The sequence below is a fragment of the Anabrus simplex genome, chromosome X, assembly GCF_040414725.1.
Source record: "Anabrus simplex isolate iqAnaSimp1 chromosome X, ASM4041472v1, whole genome shotgun sequence".
Taxonomy (NCBI): Eukaryota; Metazoa; Arthropoda; class Insecta; order Orthoptera; family Tettigoniidae; genus Anabrus; species Anabrus simplex.
Genome location: NC_090279.1, coordinates 174,502,734 through 174,519,684, shown reverse-complemented (window position 1 = coordinate 174,519,684; position 16,951 = coordinate 174,502,734). Strand labels below are relative to the sequence as shown.

At 38.9% G+C, this 16,951-nt stretch overlaps 1 long non-coding RNA gene across 1 annotated transcript; it reads right to left on the bottom strand.

Annotated features, from left to right (window-relative positions):
* Positions 1-532: 532 nt before the first annotated feature.
* Positions 533-14,968, bottom strand: LOC136885995 (uncharacterized). The gene is made up of 5 exons (XR_010861665.2): positions 14,883-14,968; positions 10,140-10,172; positions 5,121-5,147; positions 1,882-1,908; positions 533-754 (listed from the first exon to the last, which is right to left on the bottom strand). It is a non-coding gene; the product is annotated as an uncharacterized lncRNA (long non-coding RNA).
* Between the last annotated feature and the right edge of the window lie 1,983 nt (positions 14,969-16,951).

Genomic DNA, 16,951 nt, shown 5'->3' with positions numbered 1-16,951 from the left:
CAACAATGCTTTTCATAATGTTCCAGAAACGAATATTTCGAGTTGTTAAACAAGCGAATACTTACATAAATTGTTATCTGTAACTGAATATTTCTTGAAGGGGATCATAGACACTGTAAGCTGGCAAGAACTTGTGCGAATAATCTGTGTCCACACGTTTACATGTCTATAACATTTCGTCTCCGTGCATTAAACACAAAAGCGAAATGATCGCCAGAATAATTCATGACTCTAATTAAGTGCAAGCTTTTCAGTATAGGGACCATATACTGATTATTTTAAGGTAATCTGTTCATTATATTTTTACAAATATAAACATTAATTATATATATTATGTAATAAGCAGACAACGAAGAGTTCAGTGGTAGCTGCAGCTCATTGTAGGTTTGTGGCGTTTAATTACATTTCTGAGCACCGCAATGGCAGACAGTGGATCTGGGTGACAATAACGGCACAGTAATTTTTCCAAGCACTTGCTTTATCACGTGGTGTTAGGTAAACAAGGTAAATAGGGGTATTATTTGAACATAGATAATTTTTAAATTCCTGTTTATTTCTTCTTAAGATAAGCACAATTTTCTTTTATACTGAAGAGCTATACAAAGAAAGCTCTTCTCCAGTGGGAACAATCAACATGAATCATGATGTTGGTAGGTATAGGAAAGTTCTTCGAAAGTAGTAGTTCATTCTTTAGACACATCGATACTTGCAAGAGTACTTGATCCATTTAGATTTAGTTGGGTGAATACCCACCCTAGAAAGAAGAACAGTGAGAATATTATTAAATAAGTGAATAAATAAATAAATCAGTAATCATTAATAAGTAATGAGTAAATAAATGAACTAATTAATAACTAATGAAATAACTGAATACATAAATTGTAGGGCCTACCGTACAATAAAAAAAAACATTATGTTTAATAGATATAAATTACAGTAAAACCCCGGTGTGTGCCGATACTGAACAAGGAGAGTACAGTACTCTACTAGGTATATTAGAGCTATACTGGACAATATTTAGTGTGGTTTCTATTGCAGTATTTTCTAGTTTCTTTTTAGTGGCACAAGTTTCAGAAAATGACAAACGTTTATTCAGATGTGAGGTTGTATTCTCTTCGTACTAGCGATAAAAGGTAGAGGCCTTAATTTTTTCAAATATTATTCCAACCAAAATTATATTTAAATTTGTTCGCTTTTGAGGACTTTTTTCAAGAACGGCACCTACTCGGTCCCGCTCAATTTACAGAATTGTTTATTGCTGAGCTATGAAGAACGTACGATAAACCCGAGAAAAGTATTTATAATGGACCAGAAAAGAGAACTGCATACTGATTTGATGGGTAGATGTGAAAACAGTTGACTGTAATAGTCTGTCTCAGGACTGAACAATGTGTTCGGGGCGGTCATGAACGGCGGCTTAATTCAGCTCATTTTGCGAAATGTCTCTGACCACTGACCGCGGTGTGAGGTGACCGCTGAAGGAGGAGACTTTATTGAAAAATATATTGATTCCAGTGAAAAAATCTTTTCGCTGTACCATTGAAGTCTGTTTCAGTGTGTGTGTTAAATTCTATGAATATAATTTCTGAAGTAGTTATCAATTATAAAGATTTACTTTGAGTCTCCAAATTCTCTGTGCTCACGAGATGCATATCTACATTGTGTTTAAAGGTGTTTGTATACAGCATATACAACACAAAGCGACATGGACGAATATGGTAACATTGCTTAGCATGAAAAAAATAGCTTTATTTTATAAGGAACAGAGTACTTGTAATATTCTATTTAGATTCTGAGTCTTGTTTCTTGGGTGTGGTGTCATAACTTACAAGAAAGGCACTCTATACATGTTATGATATGATGTTAGAGTACTGTACTTACCGGTACATAGAAAAGACCCTCTGGTATCTGAAACAAGAAAGAGAGAAGTGTTTTATTTATACATTTTTGTTCTGACGGAGGGCATGAAAATACCCTTTCAAACCAAAACAATGTAGCACATGCATGGAATGGCAAATGACTAGTAGCTATAGAAAAAAATAAGGACAGGCCAGAAATCTGTCACCTTATATTTTCAATATATACGTATATACAGTATATGATCGCACAATACGTTAATGAGGGCATTTTGTTGTATACGTTGTATAAGGAACAAGTGGACCTATAATATAATGTTTGTTGTTTGTATCCGAATGAGAGGTAAATTAGATTTTGATGATACTTAAATATAATTCTAAATACATATTAAGGACACATGGCTGTGAAGACCGCAGTAAAACAGAAGCAAATATTTTGGACATAAGTTGGACAAAGGAATTAATTTATGTCGATACAAATTATCACATTAAAATTAATTATGTCATTTACAGTAAGATACAAAAGTTGAAAACTAGAAAAGCAGCTGGAATTGATAAGTTTTCGGGAGATATACTGCAGACAATGGGTTGGGATATATACCATATATAAGTACTTATTTGGTTATTGTTTGCATGAAGGAACTATACCAAATGAATGGAGAGTTGCCATGGTAGCCCCTGTGAATAAAGGAAAGGGTGAAAGACATAAAGCTGAAAATTACAGGCCAGTCAGTTTGACATGTATTGCACGTAGCTTTGGGAAAGCATTCTTTCTGATTATATTAGACATGTGTGCGAAATTAATAACTGGTTTGATAGAAGACAGTCTGGGTTTAGGAAATGTTATTCCACTGAAGCTCAACTTGCAGGATTCCAGTAAGGTATAGCAGATATTCTGGATTCAGGAGGTCAAATGGACTGTATCGCGATTGACATATCTAAGGCATATGATAGGGTATATCATGGGAGACTACTGGCAAAACTGAATGTAATTGGACTTGATAAAAAGTGACTGAATGGGTGGCTATTTCTAGTAAATAGATCTCAGAGATTTAGAGTAGGCGAAGCTTTATTTGAACCTCTAATAATTAAGATGGGAGTTCTTCTAGGCTATTTTTTGGACCTTCATGTTTTCTTATACATATAAATCAATGGAATCAGAGTAGGATCAGATATAAGGCTTTTTGCAGATTCATGTTATTCTGTACAGATTAATAAATAAGTTACAAGATTGTGAGCAACTGCAAAATGACGTCGATTATGTTGTGGGAAGGACAGTGGGCAATGGTATGATGATAAACGGGATTAAAAGTCAATTTGTGAGTTTTCAATTGTAATTACCACATTGATGGGGTGGAAGTTCCCTTTGGGAATCATTGTAAGTACCTAGGTTTTAGTATAAGGAAAGATCTCCATTGGTGTGATCACATAAATATGATTGTTAATAAAGGTTACAGATCTCTGCACTGGGTTATGAGGGTATTTAGGAGTTGTTGTAAGGATGTAAAGGAGAGGGCATATAAGTCTCTGGTAAGACCCCAACTAGAGTACGGTTCAAGTGTATGGGATCTCGCCGGGGTTACTTGATTCCAGAACTGGAAAAAATGCAAAGAAAAGCAGTTCGATTTGTTCTGGGTGATTTCCGACAAAAGAGTAGCGTTACAAAAATGTTGTAAACTTTGGCTATGTATGGTGTGAAAATGTTGCTCATAAGGTCGGTTGGTGTATATATTTCAGTGGGCTCTGCAGACTGATATGTAATAGCAACTCTGGCTCGGTGAGCAAAGCAACGGGAAACGACCTCACTCCTCATTTCCCTATTATGCCTCTTAAGTGATGCCTAGGCCATCTATGACTGCTGATGGCGTAGCTGTTGAGGATCCAACCAGCGTTAGCTCTGACGGACTGAACATGCATACATACTATTAATGATATAAGTTCACATATTTTCAAAATTGCTCATTTAATAAATCGTCGTTAACGATTAACATCATCACTCATTTTTAGAACATTCATGGATTTTTAATATAGTCTGTAAATTAATTTTTAATTAATTAATAACTAATGCCAATTTCTTATTAGTTTTAATTATATGATTATCAATTAAACAGTATAATATTTATTATATTTTCGTCAATAGTTAATTATCGGTGTTTATTATCACAATAAACAGTTAAGAATTATTAGTTCAACAAATTGTATCAGCCTAATTTATCTTAATTGATTATTAATCTCTCTAATATTCTTGGCTTGATTATTAAACTTATTTCGATGAATAAAAATGTATGTTAAAAATCATCGCCACCAAAATTTAATACAGGCTTCTCATTACCTTCACTTCATTTTATTCTGATAGGAATATCTTCTCAAATTATCATTGCTTAATACCGATGTCCAGGTTTAAATAACACGTGGTTATTAATTTAAATTTTCCTTTGCGATCACAGAAGTTTGATTTTTTCTAATTTTTCATTGCCTTCACCTTTGTTTTCACTACAGTGTAACATGGTATTCAAATGATTGATCTAAACCTTACATCTCTAAACTCTCCATCAGTGTAGCAATGCATTGTTCATCATTGGAATGCAATAAATTCTTTCCTCTGTCAAAAATTCCTATCTTCAACATGATCTGAAATCTTGCACATTGTCAGAACATGCGAAGTTGAGAAATTCCACATATTCCTACTTTTAAAGACACCACTCAAACGTATTCATCTAATTAGTTTATTAGTTCTGATACAGTCAGGCATTAGGCTGTAAGGAATTGAAACATTATTTCTGAGAATGATAACGAATTTTGATAAAATCAGAAGCATTTAGAATCTTAAGAAAATTTAATCTGTTATTTGTGTTATTATCCAGTAAATGTCATTTTATTTTGAATTCCAGTTCGTAAATCTCTCGCATGGAACTTCAGGGGAAATAAATCGTCGACAACATAAATGAAAAATGTGTACACGTGTGATTTCAAAGACAAAAAGTTAATTAACATCCATTAATTTGTAATTAAGCAATGGTATTGCTTTGTTATTTAATAAATGTAAATTTTGTGTGTATTCATGTGTGGCATTTGCCACGTCCCTATCCTTATACACGTCTAGTGCCAAAAATTTATGACTCTAATAAATGCCCTATAATGTATTGGCAATATTGTGGTTCAGTTCTGAAGCTAGTTTTTTGGGTGTCAAACCTTAACTTATGGGAATGGCGCTCTGTTTACTATATAGTACGATTTTTATTGTAATTGTTGCACTGTACTTACGTTGCCGTCAGAATTCTCGGACTTTTCCTGAAACATTAAAACAAACAAACATTTTATTTCTAATTTTCATACTGACGTTGGGTTGTACGACCTGTGACAATAAAGTTCGGTGAATAGTCCTGTACTATCAACATAGATGAACAATGCACGGCAGTGACCTTACTGTCCTTCGAAATAGTCCCCTCCCATAAGTATGCACTGCTGAGATCAGCGATACATGTCCTGGAAACGTTGCAAGAAGGCTCCCTTCGGGATGGTGTTCAAAAGCCTCGTCACATTTTGTCGGATGTCAGGAATATCGTCAAATCTGTTTATTTTCAAAGCGAGTTTGAGTCGTGGGAATAGGAAGATAGCCTGTGAAGCCTCTAAACGTGCCTGCTTCTCATCGTCAGTCAAGTGATGTGGTACAAGACGACAGCATAGTTAATCGCCGATCTTCGTGATTAATATCCTCACCTTCTCAATGTTTTCGTCACTGACGGCGGTCGCCGGTCTTCCGCTACGGGGGTTGTCAGAAACACTTTCCCGGCCTCCTCGAAAACGGGCGAACCATTTGTACACACACTTCAAGGACCGTGCTTATCTTCATAAATACGTACCAGCATCGCATGCGTTTCTTTCGGTGCCTTGCCAAACTTAAAACTATACTGTACATTAATCTTTTGGTCGTTCATGTCCCTGTTCGCAGTTCAGAACCAACGCACTAAACACACACTGTGTCAAACAGGTCATACACGGCACACATGAGGCTCAAAGGAACAACGTTGTGAGCAGGTGATCAAAACTTGCTGCTACGCAGGTGCAGCGTTGTGTGTCTCCAGTGTTGCCGAATCGACCGTTCTGACTTCCCCTTCGCCGAATTTTATTGTCACAGGTTGTAAGATTTTTTTCAAAACATCAAAATGATAGCTTCGGGCTTGAAGGACAGATGATTTGTACTGACTGCGTGCAAACAACAGAAAGCTGAAACTAAAAATATCTGATGCAAAGAACGTACCAAAACAAGGATACTCCGGAAGGCTGTCACCTTAATTCCTTATAAATATAAAATAAAAGCTGTTTCTGTACATTAATCAGAATTGCTGTAACGACCGTGTACGCATTAACAAGGAAAAGCACTTTTTAATTTTCCGTCATATGTCTGTCTGTACGTATGTATGTATGTTCCGATATCATGCGAAAATGGGTGAAGGGAATTGTAATGAAAATCGGTATCTAAAGTCGGGAAATTATGCACTGCAATATACGATAAAAGTAATGTTATTCATGCTGAGTGAAATGGTAATTTAGGTAAATGCCTAAAATGTAATTCTCAAATATTTATGTTATTAGTGGGCCTATCAGTAAATATTAATTTACTACGGTTACCTATAATTACATTTCTGATCATTTATGTATTATACATACCGGCTATGATAACAGAGATATTAATGAATTTATTTTTTTGTATCTAAGTCCTTATCAAGGACGAACCACGAGAAAAAGGGAGAATAGAATTTAATGAAATTTGGGATGTAAAGCCTGGAAATAAGGTACTAGAGTTTAGGCTATAAATAATTTTATTTTCGCCGGGTGAAAATGTAATTTAGGGGAAGGTGCCTAAAATTTAATTTTTTAAAACGTATGCTATTGGTCCAATTGAAAGGTATTACTACCGTAACAAAAGTTCTAGAGAATATATTATGTTCCGATCATTTATATCTCGTACAGTTTTAACATACCAACTATGATAATACAATGAATTTAGACGTTTGTTGGTTAGTCCGTATCAGCTCCGAGCATTGCCAACATGGAAATATTGTTCAGTCATGTTAATTGGCGATGATCTTTGTCGTGATTATCTTAAGGCGTAAAACCGCATGGTCATCGGTCCGTATAGTGTAGACAAGGGAAAATGTGAAAATGATTATTAAAATGAGAAAAATAGTAACGGAACGATCGCTTGAAGAATAATACAAGAGAGAGTCGTCAAAGAAGGAAGGACAGCCTTTACATTAGATGCCCTAGTACAACAGAGTCGAAAGAAAACGAAATGTTAAAGGGTACAATAACGAGAGCTCATAAAACAGATCGACAGCAATATTACATTGACCATTGTGGTGATGCGATTTGTCTCTTCTGTTGCCACTCATCTCCGATAGATGGGATTGCTGCTGTGGGTCGAGTAAAATAACATGCCTGAATATTGGTGGAAAGTAGCTGGGGATTTAAATAACATTGCAAATTCTATATGATTGTTTTGCAGCTAGTAATTGTAGCGTACAGTTGCTCAGTAAGTTAATTAGCGCACGTTGTAGTATAAGTTGTATCAAGAACAAGTGAACCTGTAAATATAAAGTTTGTTGTGCGTATCCACTGGGCTGGTATCCACACGAGAGGTGACTTATATTTTGATGATAATTTAATAATAAAAATGCGAGGATCCTATAACATCAGGAGGGACTAAACCAAGAAGAGGAAAATACAATTTGTTACAAAATGAATGGGAAACGTGAGGATTGCCTACGATAAGCAAATTAAATTGTAACAGTTGCTGACAATGCAAAGACAATGAAGAGAGTATTGGGTGAAATACTCCCTAATTCTAACCTCAAAGTAAACACTAAAGCAATGTTATATGTAACTCAAGTAAATAACGGCAATGAGAGAAATGAACAGGATAGCGAACTTAATTATCTCGTAAGTGCGTTGACATTGACAGCAGAAGTATCCATGATGTGAGGAAAAGAAAGCCTCCATAACCAAGGAAACATGTACAAGGCGGCAAATACCTAAAGATTAAAACAAGTACAGTAGATACAGTATTTGGGGCGTTCTTCCATATGGATATTAAAGCTGCACGCCGGAGAAACATGGAAGACAGCAACTTGAAGCATTAGATATAATGATTTACAGAAGAATAACGAAGCAATTTGCACACAGATCAAAAGTAACACCCATCTCTCCCAGAAATAGGTGAATAAAGTTGATTATTGCTTTAAGGGAACGGCTCTGAGGACCAATGTTCTTATTTTCAGTAAAAGAGACATTTGTTATCGCTGCTTCAAATAAATAATCTCTATGTCTTTCAGGAATATCCTTAGTGGCATTCCTTAAAATTATATGAGGTACGCCCTAAAATTCCTACTACACAATTTAAAGTTTTATCGGAAGACAGAGTAGATACTTCATTGACCACGAGCATTTACCATGAAACGTACCACACCGCCGCTACCAAAGAATCAGCCCCACACGTCTAAAAATCCCCCGTCTTCTGCCTTAGTGAGTGGAGCAGACATCTGACGTCATGTGTCTGCTTCCCGTCCTGGAGGGAGAGGAAGTTCCCCCTGTGTGGGTTGTAACAGCGGCAAATGTTGGAGTAACAGGTGTTTCTCAGTGAGTGTGCTGGATTATTACACGGCCTGTGTGAGTTGTGGCAGTGGCGGATGTTTGAGTAAAAGGGGTGTCTCAGTGAGTGTGCCGGAGTATTACACGCCCTGTGTGGGTTGTGGCAGCGGCAAATGTTGGAGTAACAGGTGTTTCTCAGTGAGTGTGCCGGAGAATTATACACCCTGTGTGGGTTGTGACAGCGGCAAATGTTGGAGTAACAGGTGTTTCTCAATGAGTGTACCGGAGAATTATACACCCTGTGTGGGTTGTGACAGCGGCGGATGTTGGAGTAACAGGTGTTTCTCAATGAGTGTGCCGGAGTATTATACACCCTGTGTGGGTTGTGGCAGCGTCAGGTATTGGAGTAACAGGTGTTTCTCAGTGTGTCTGCCGGAGTATTACACGCCCTGTGTGGGTTGTGAAGCGGCGAATGTTGGAGTAACAGGTGTTTCTCAATGAGTGTGCCGGAGTATTACACGGCCTGTGTGAGTTGTGAAGCGGCGAATGTTGGAGTAACAGGCGTTTCTCAGTGAGTGTGCTGGGGTATTACACGGTCTGTGTGGGTTGTTGCTGTGGCGGATGTTTGAGTAAAAGGGGTATCTCAGTGACTGTGCCGGAGTATTACACGCCCTGTGTGGGTTGTGGCTGTGGCGGATGTGGGAGTAACAGGTGTTTCTCAGTGAGTGTGCCGTAGTATTACACGCCCTGTGTGGGTTGTGAAGCGGCGAATGTTGGAGTAACAGGTGTTTCTCAGTTAATGTGCCGGAGTATTACACGCCCTGTGTGGGTTGTGAAGCGGCGAATGTTGGAGTAACAGGTGTTTCCCAGTGAGTGTGCCGGAGTATTACACCCCCTGTGTGGGTTGTGACAGCGGTGGATGTGGGAGTAACAGGTGTTTCTCAATGAGTGTGCCGGAGTATTACACGCCCTGTGTGGGTTGTGGCTGTGGCGGATGTGGGAGTAACAGGTGTTTCTCAATGTGTGTGCTGGATTATTACACGCCCTGTGTGGGTTTTGGCTGTGGCGGATGTGGGAGTAACAGGTGTTTCTCAATGTGTGTGCCGGATTATTACACGCCCTGTGTGGGCTGTGGCTGTGGCGGATGTGGGAGTAACAGGTGTTTCTCAATGTGTGTGCCGGAGTATTACACGCCCTGTGTGGGTTGTGGCAGCGGCGGATGTGGGAGTAACAGGTTTTTCTCAATGTGTGTGCCGGAGTATTACACGCTCAGTGTGGGTTGTGGAAGCGTCAGGTTTTCTAGTAACAGGTGTTTCTCAGTGAGTGTGCCGAGGTACTACAAGCAGGTACAGTTGGTGGTCACCGTGCAGAAATGTTCTTGTAACTGGACGCAGAAGGACTGCTCATGGATGGTGCAGACGGGATATATTTAAACACACAGTGGTTTTTTCCTTGAAATGGGATCAGTACGTTTCTGGACGTAGTTCATATTTAATATAATATCTACTGAACAACGCTATAAGTCCTGACAGAGGTAGATTCACATTGTATATGCTTTTCAATTTGTATGTATAAGCTGACCTCATGCATTGGTAATATTCTGCTTCACATCTGATCTCCGTTCATTGTGTGTCTTAGACTAACGTTTGAGAACTGTGTCTATTTCTGTCATAATTGATGAACTGTACTTACCGGCTTTGCATAACTCTGCTGCGTGGCAACTGCCTGAAACATCAAAACAAAGAAATATTTGTAATAATTTTGCAGTGACAAGATACTACAAATAATCATTCAAACCAAGAAATAAAGAGAGGACTTGACTGGAAAACAGACGATTAAGACAGAATCTGTTCAAACCAGCAAACTGGAACTGAAGTGACCGGCAGCAAAAGAGGTACAAAGATTTCGAAATATGAACGACAGTACCATTGCCACTTTCCTTCTCCTAACTTACTCTCTATGTATATATACGTGCTGTAAGTATTTTATTTGAAAATGTCCGCTGTGACATGGGAATCACTAGCAATTTTGTGTTTGCAATTCGATACATTTTGATACGATAATTCCTTTGGAACATTTGAATTATTCGAGCATTATTTTGTTAAGAAGGAAGCTATATTTTCCTGTTCGACTTTGTAAGGGTTATTTTACATGTTTTCAGTCTGTGACAAAAAATAAATACATTTAACACATACAAAACTATAATAAACTTGTAAAAATACACACTAATAAACTAAGAATGGCATGTTGCCATTGTAGCTTTCACGGCCCGTACTTATAGACATGATACTGTATAGGCGTTTGGGCTTATGGCTGTCGAGAAAATAAGGTGAAATTCTTTTCGTTTCGCAGAGAACTATGTTTAAGAAGCCTTTCTCGTGGACAGTCGAGATTTTCTTCTGATGACGCAGAGCACAGTTTTTTGACACGGCATAAGCCCAAACGCCTATACAGTATCATGTCTAAAAGAATGGCAAGTCTCATCCCGCCATCTTGGGATCCGGAGGCCGACACTCTACCGCTGATCCACAGAGGCAGCTGTAATAACAACTGAGAGGTAGAGACGCCCAACGTATACAATAGTGTATATACATACAATACGATCTGATATATCTTGAGGATGCTGTTCTAGGACGAAACATATCATTTTTGTTTTAATAGTGTGTATTACTTACGGGTATGTTTTAGTGTTATATAATTATTTTCGATAGACTGAGATGCTTTAAAGTTACACCAGCATTATTTAGCAACTAGCTTGACTTGTTCGTGCAGCGCGACGTTTGATTAACGCGAAACAGAGTTACTTTTGATATCTCTTTTGAATTTTGAGTGGACTTGCCTCTCTGTCACAGACAGCGCGTTCTTACTTCTCAGTTGTCATTGCTTTTCTCAGCAAAGTCTTTCTTCTAATGAATGAAGTGAAACACCTTTCCGTTCCTCATCAGGCATCGGTATGTGAGCATTAGCACATTCAGACGTAGAAGTCAGTGGAGTGTGTGTCTTTATTCTTTTCCAGAGAACTACCTGCGACCCTTCTCGGTCACATTATGCTTGTGACCGAGACTGTGTCTACGCAACAGGCTTCTGCTTCAAGAAACATAGCCAACAACATCGTTTGGAGTAACTGTATTACTATTATTATTATTATTATTATTATTATTATTATTATTATTATTATATTATTATTGAAATTTATTTATGTCGCACGGACACAGATAAGTCTTATGGCGACGATGGGATAGGAAAAGCATCGGAACGGGAAGGAAGCGGCCTTGGCCTTAATTAATGTATAACGCCAGCATTTGCCTTGTGTGAAAATAGGAAAACGCGGACAAACATCTTCAGGGTTGTCGACAGTGGGGTTCGAATCCACTACCTCCCGGATGCAAGCTCACAGCCGCGAAGCCATAACCGCAAGGCCAACTCACCCGCTATCATTACTATTGGGAGTATTAGGCGGTATTTGGATTTTTCAATATGATCTATTTCTAACTGCATCGTTTTTGGTTATAAGGGGAGGATGCTCTCTCTCCATTTTCCCTGGCTCTTTGGGGATAACAAAACGCAATTTTATTCAAGATTCGGCTGCGTTAGATTCGATGCCTTCTCTTTAAGTAATGTATTAAATTAAACTAGCTGCTGATAGCTTTGTGTCTGTCAGGTTATTAGCCTGGTAGCTGGGGGATCCTCAAGTAGCATTCTAGGCAAGATGAGGTATAGGAGATTTTCCCTTTGCTTCCTCACTTGATCAGAAGTGCTATTGCAGCACTAATGCGTAGTTCTGCTCAAGACCACCCCTACCTGAAAACTTTCATACTGTTATAGCCATATTTAGAACATAACTAAAACACACGATTGTAGGAGTTAAATCGTTTTCTAAGTATCGACAGGCTCTTCAGTGCTTGAACACTCAAAATCGCATTGCAGTGAGACAGTACTCGTTAACTAGCCGCTAGAGGAATTCATATAACAAGGAAAATAATCGACTCGTCAGCATTTCTACTGGTAGAGCTCATGAATCTTTATAATTATGTATAATAACATTTTGTTTGTACATTGCTCAGAATTTATAAAGAATGTTATTATTTCTGTATCGGTCGTGTCCACAGTAACAAGGAAATGCACTTTTTAATTTTCCTTCATGTCTGTCTGTCTGTCTGTCTGTCTGTCTGTCTGTACGGATATATGTACGCGCATCGTGAGAAAATGGCTCAAGAGAATTTGAAGAAAATCGTTATGTATAATCGGGAAATTAGGCTCTACAATCTAGTCCATAAACAATTTTATTCAGGCTGAGTGAAGTGATCGTTGAGAGAAAGGCCTAAAATGTAATTCCCAAATATCTATATTATTAATGATCCTATCGAAAAATACTACATTAATTATATAGAAATAAACTTTCGTCATTAATTCGTGAAGCCATAAAATGGTAAGATCTTGTAGTTATAGGTGTGACCCTTCCATGTGGAATGGTTTTCCGCCCGTATGAGGAGTCACATACTAAGGTAGATTTTAGAGTTATTTATGCATTTAGTCATAAATCCACCCATGCATTTACCCATCGATTCGAAAGCTCTCTCCTCAGTTGGTGGTTATCCGTGCCTGCGAGAAGTGTTCATTCATTCATGCATGACAATTCAGTCATGGAATCATTCATTAATTAACTCATTCATGCATTCATGTAGCCATACGCATAGTGTCTGTTGAATATGGAGGAGAATCTCTGTACAGACTTATGAAAAATTAAATAAATAAATAAATAAATAAATAAATAAATAAATAAATAAATAAATAAATAAATAAATAAATAAATAAATAAATAAATAAATAAATAAATAAATAAATAAATAAAACCTTCGACCACTTATGTCTTATACAGTTTTACGGTTTTGTCTATGATAACAGTCCATGAAATGAAATGACGTATGGCTTTTAGTGCCGGGATATCCCAGGACGGGTTCGGCTCGCCAGGTGCAGATCTTTCTATTTGACTCCCGCAGGTGACCTGCGCGTCGTGATGAGGATGAAATTATGATGAAGACCACAGATACACCCAGCCCCCGTGCCATTGGAATTAACCAATTAAGGTTCAAGTTCAAATCCCCTACCCGGCCGCGAATCGAACCCGGGACCCTCTGAACCGAAGGCCAGCACGCTGACCGTTCAGCCAACGAGTCAGACACTAAGTCCATATCACCGCCGAACTATGAGAAAATGTGAGAACAGTATTTAATGAAAATGGGCATGTTAAGTCGGGGCATAAGGCAGTACAGTGTAGGCTATTAAGAATTATATACTCGCTGGCTAAAATGGTAGTTTAGGGGAGAGTCCATAAAATTTAACTTTTGAATACATTTGTTATTGGTCGTATCGAACATCGTATCGAGAATAAAGTTTCTGATCATTTATGACTTATACTGTTTTTACCGTACGACAATCTATATCATCACCGAGCTTTCTTTTTAATGCTAGAAACATCTTTTGCCCATACCTGCACCATATGTGAGGAAACTGCGTGTATTTGGAAATAGCGGAAGTGTAAAGTGTTGAATGTGAGGAAATGACCGTTTAGGACGACACAAACACCCAGTCCCCAGGCCATGGATATTAATCATTTACAATTAAAAACTCCTGACCCGCTCGGGAGTCGAGCCCGGGGCCGCCGGGTGAGAGCAGGACGCGTTGCCTCTACACCACGGGGCCGGACAACAGCGAGATACTGTTCAATTGTGTGCAAAACTGTTTGGTCATCGGTCGGTATCGACAAGGAAAATTGTGAATATGATTATACAAAGTGAGAAAAAATCGTAAAAGGAACGATCGCTTGAGAAGACAAGACAAGGAGGGAGTCATGAATGAAGGACGGATTCGCTTTGTATTAGAAGCTCTTATGTCACGGAGTCGTAAGGAAACGAAATGTGAAGGCCTAAAATATCGAAAGCCGGCCCCATGGTATAGTTGTAGTCTGCCTGTCTCTTAGCCGGTGGCCCTGGGTTGATTCCCGGTTATTCCCGTGATTAGAATTGAGGAGCTATCTGAGGGTGAGATGGCGGCCCCGGTCTAGAAAGACAGGAATAACGGCCAACATGATTCGTCGTGCTGACCACACAACACCTTGTAATGTGCAGGCCTTCGGGCTGAACAGCGGTCGCTTGATAGGCCAAGGCCCTTCTTGGCTCTAGTGAAATGGAATTAGGGTTAAAATATCGAAATATCATAAAACTAATCAACAGTATTTTTATATTGACCATTGTTTGCTGAGATGTGATTTGTCTCTTCTGCTGCCACTCATCTCCTATAGATGAGTAAAACAGCCCGCCTGAATACTGGCCGAAATTAGCTTGGGAGTTAACTGGGTACTGGAGCTAGTACAGTGCAAAATTATGAAAAGTGGCCAGAAAATTGAAAAACAAGGAACTAAGTTAAAAACCTTACCAGCACGAGCAGTAGGACACAGAAGGCAACGATGATCCTCATACTGATACAAGGCGTATTCTGACAATGCTTGGTGCTCCCCTGATTAATATATACCTGAATGTTTATTGCAACATGAGACTTGTTATCGAGTCCGTGGAGTGTAAATAGAGGCGCACATGCAAATATATCGATAAGGCTGAAAGGAAAAGAAAAGATTAGGAAATTGCTTGAACATGTAGTTAATTATTTTTCCTCGGCTTAATTGGCACGTGGAGGTTTCTTACTTAGATATGCCCCTGGACGGGGTTCTATCTGGAAGTAGTGGCGTCAGCTTTCCAAGGCCTTTGAAACCACGCCAACCGGTTGTCGTCGTCCAAGTACAACTTGTTAGGAGCGCCATATATACGCTTCTATAAGAAGGCAAAATTCTACGACAGCGAAATTCTACGCAAATTGTTTCTCGCTAAGAAAACACTCCGTTGTGGATGGAAGAGAATTATTCAGAACTCGAACCCGGCATGGGAAAGCGATCAGTGTGTTGTACGACGAACGGTGCGGAATAGCATTCATTCCCAAGTACTCACCTCGATGAACCGCGTACGTTCACGACCGAGCACGGCGCTCCGTTTATGATGGCTACGATTGAAATTTGTTGACGCCTCAGACGCGGAGTGAAGCCCGAGCATATCCATTACATGGCGATGCAGATTATGCGTGTCCTTTTGTTTGTTCGCTACGTTCAAATCCACCGGTGATACAACGAAACTCACTCGCGTCGACGTGAGATGTCCATCGTGCGGTATCCCTCATTCCTGTAATCGATTCCCGAGTCGATACAGAACTGGATGGAGCGGAAGAAGGGCGCGTTTCCGATGGTCGTCAATTACGAGGGGTGGGATGGATTCAAATATAAACGGGATATTATTTTTATTTAAATTTATTTATTGGAGAACACATGGCAATTACAATTCATTTTTCTTCACATTTTGTTGTTTTGGATATGCATTTATAACAGCGTATGGGCAGCTTTTTGATGCCCTCGCCGTAGAAAAAACAGGATCGTGTTACCAGCCAGTTTCGCACGACGTCTTCCATATTCTCGTCATCTTCAAATCGTTGCCCTCCTGGACCTTGTTTAAGCGGTCCGAACAAATGGGAATCACAGGGCGAGAAGTCAGGGCTGTAAGGAGGATGATCAAGTGTATTCCAGTGCGTTTCCTGTGGCTTGGAGACAGTTAGAGCTGCAGTATGGGGCCGAGGATTGTCGTGGACGATGTTGACCTTTCGAATCGGTTGGTTTCACTTTTGCGGCGATATGTAACCCTCGCCTTGTTCAAGAGCTCGCAATAGTAAGCAGCATTGATTGTGCGTCAATAATGTCTCCAACCGCACGAATTTTTTCATCTGTAATGCTGGTCCAAGGACGGTGATCCTGTTGCTGATTTTCCACATGTTCTCGTCCTTCCTTAAGCTTTTTATGCCAGGTAAACACATGTGTCCTTGAAATGTTTGATCAGCGAGCTGTGCAGTCAATCTCTGGCAAATTTCCGCCGCTGTAACTCCTTCATGAAGAAGAAATTTTATAATTATGCGTTGCGCAGTGGAGCGGTGTACTTGTTGCTCCAACATCGTGAATACCATCTAAAAGTTTATTTTCTTTCTCATCTTTGTAAAACTAGAGGATTTTTAAATCGTAGCTCTATTAGCTGTTATAGATAGAAGCATTTCATTTTCATTTTCTTGAGGTGTCATGGTAGTCGAGTTACATGCGTGTGTGTGACAGAAATTTGGAACCTATTAGATTAGATGTGTAGTCTATCTTTGAGGGAGTTCCCATACATAGGAGTTTTATATCTAAAATCACTGACCACGCGATAAAATTTAGTTATTTACCTGTAATATTGGAATTAATCTGGATTGAAGGGACGTTTAAAATTTGTGAGATAGGATTGAACCTAGTGTCATTTTAAGATCACTTGTATTCTTTAGGATCGAGTCATCTAATTTCACGATATTTCATGAGGATTGATAGATATAATAATCACTTGAATAATAATAGATTCCTCATATGTGAGATTTTATGTGCT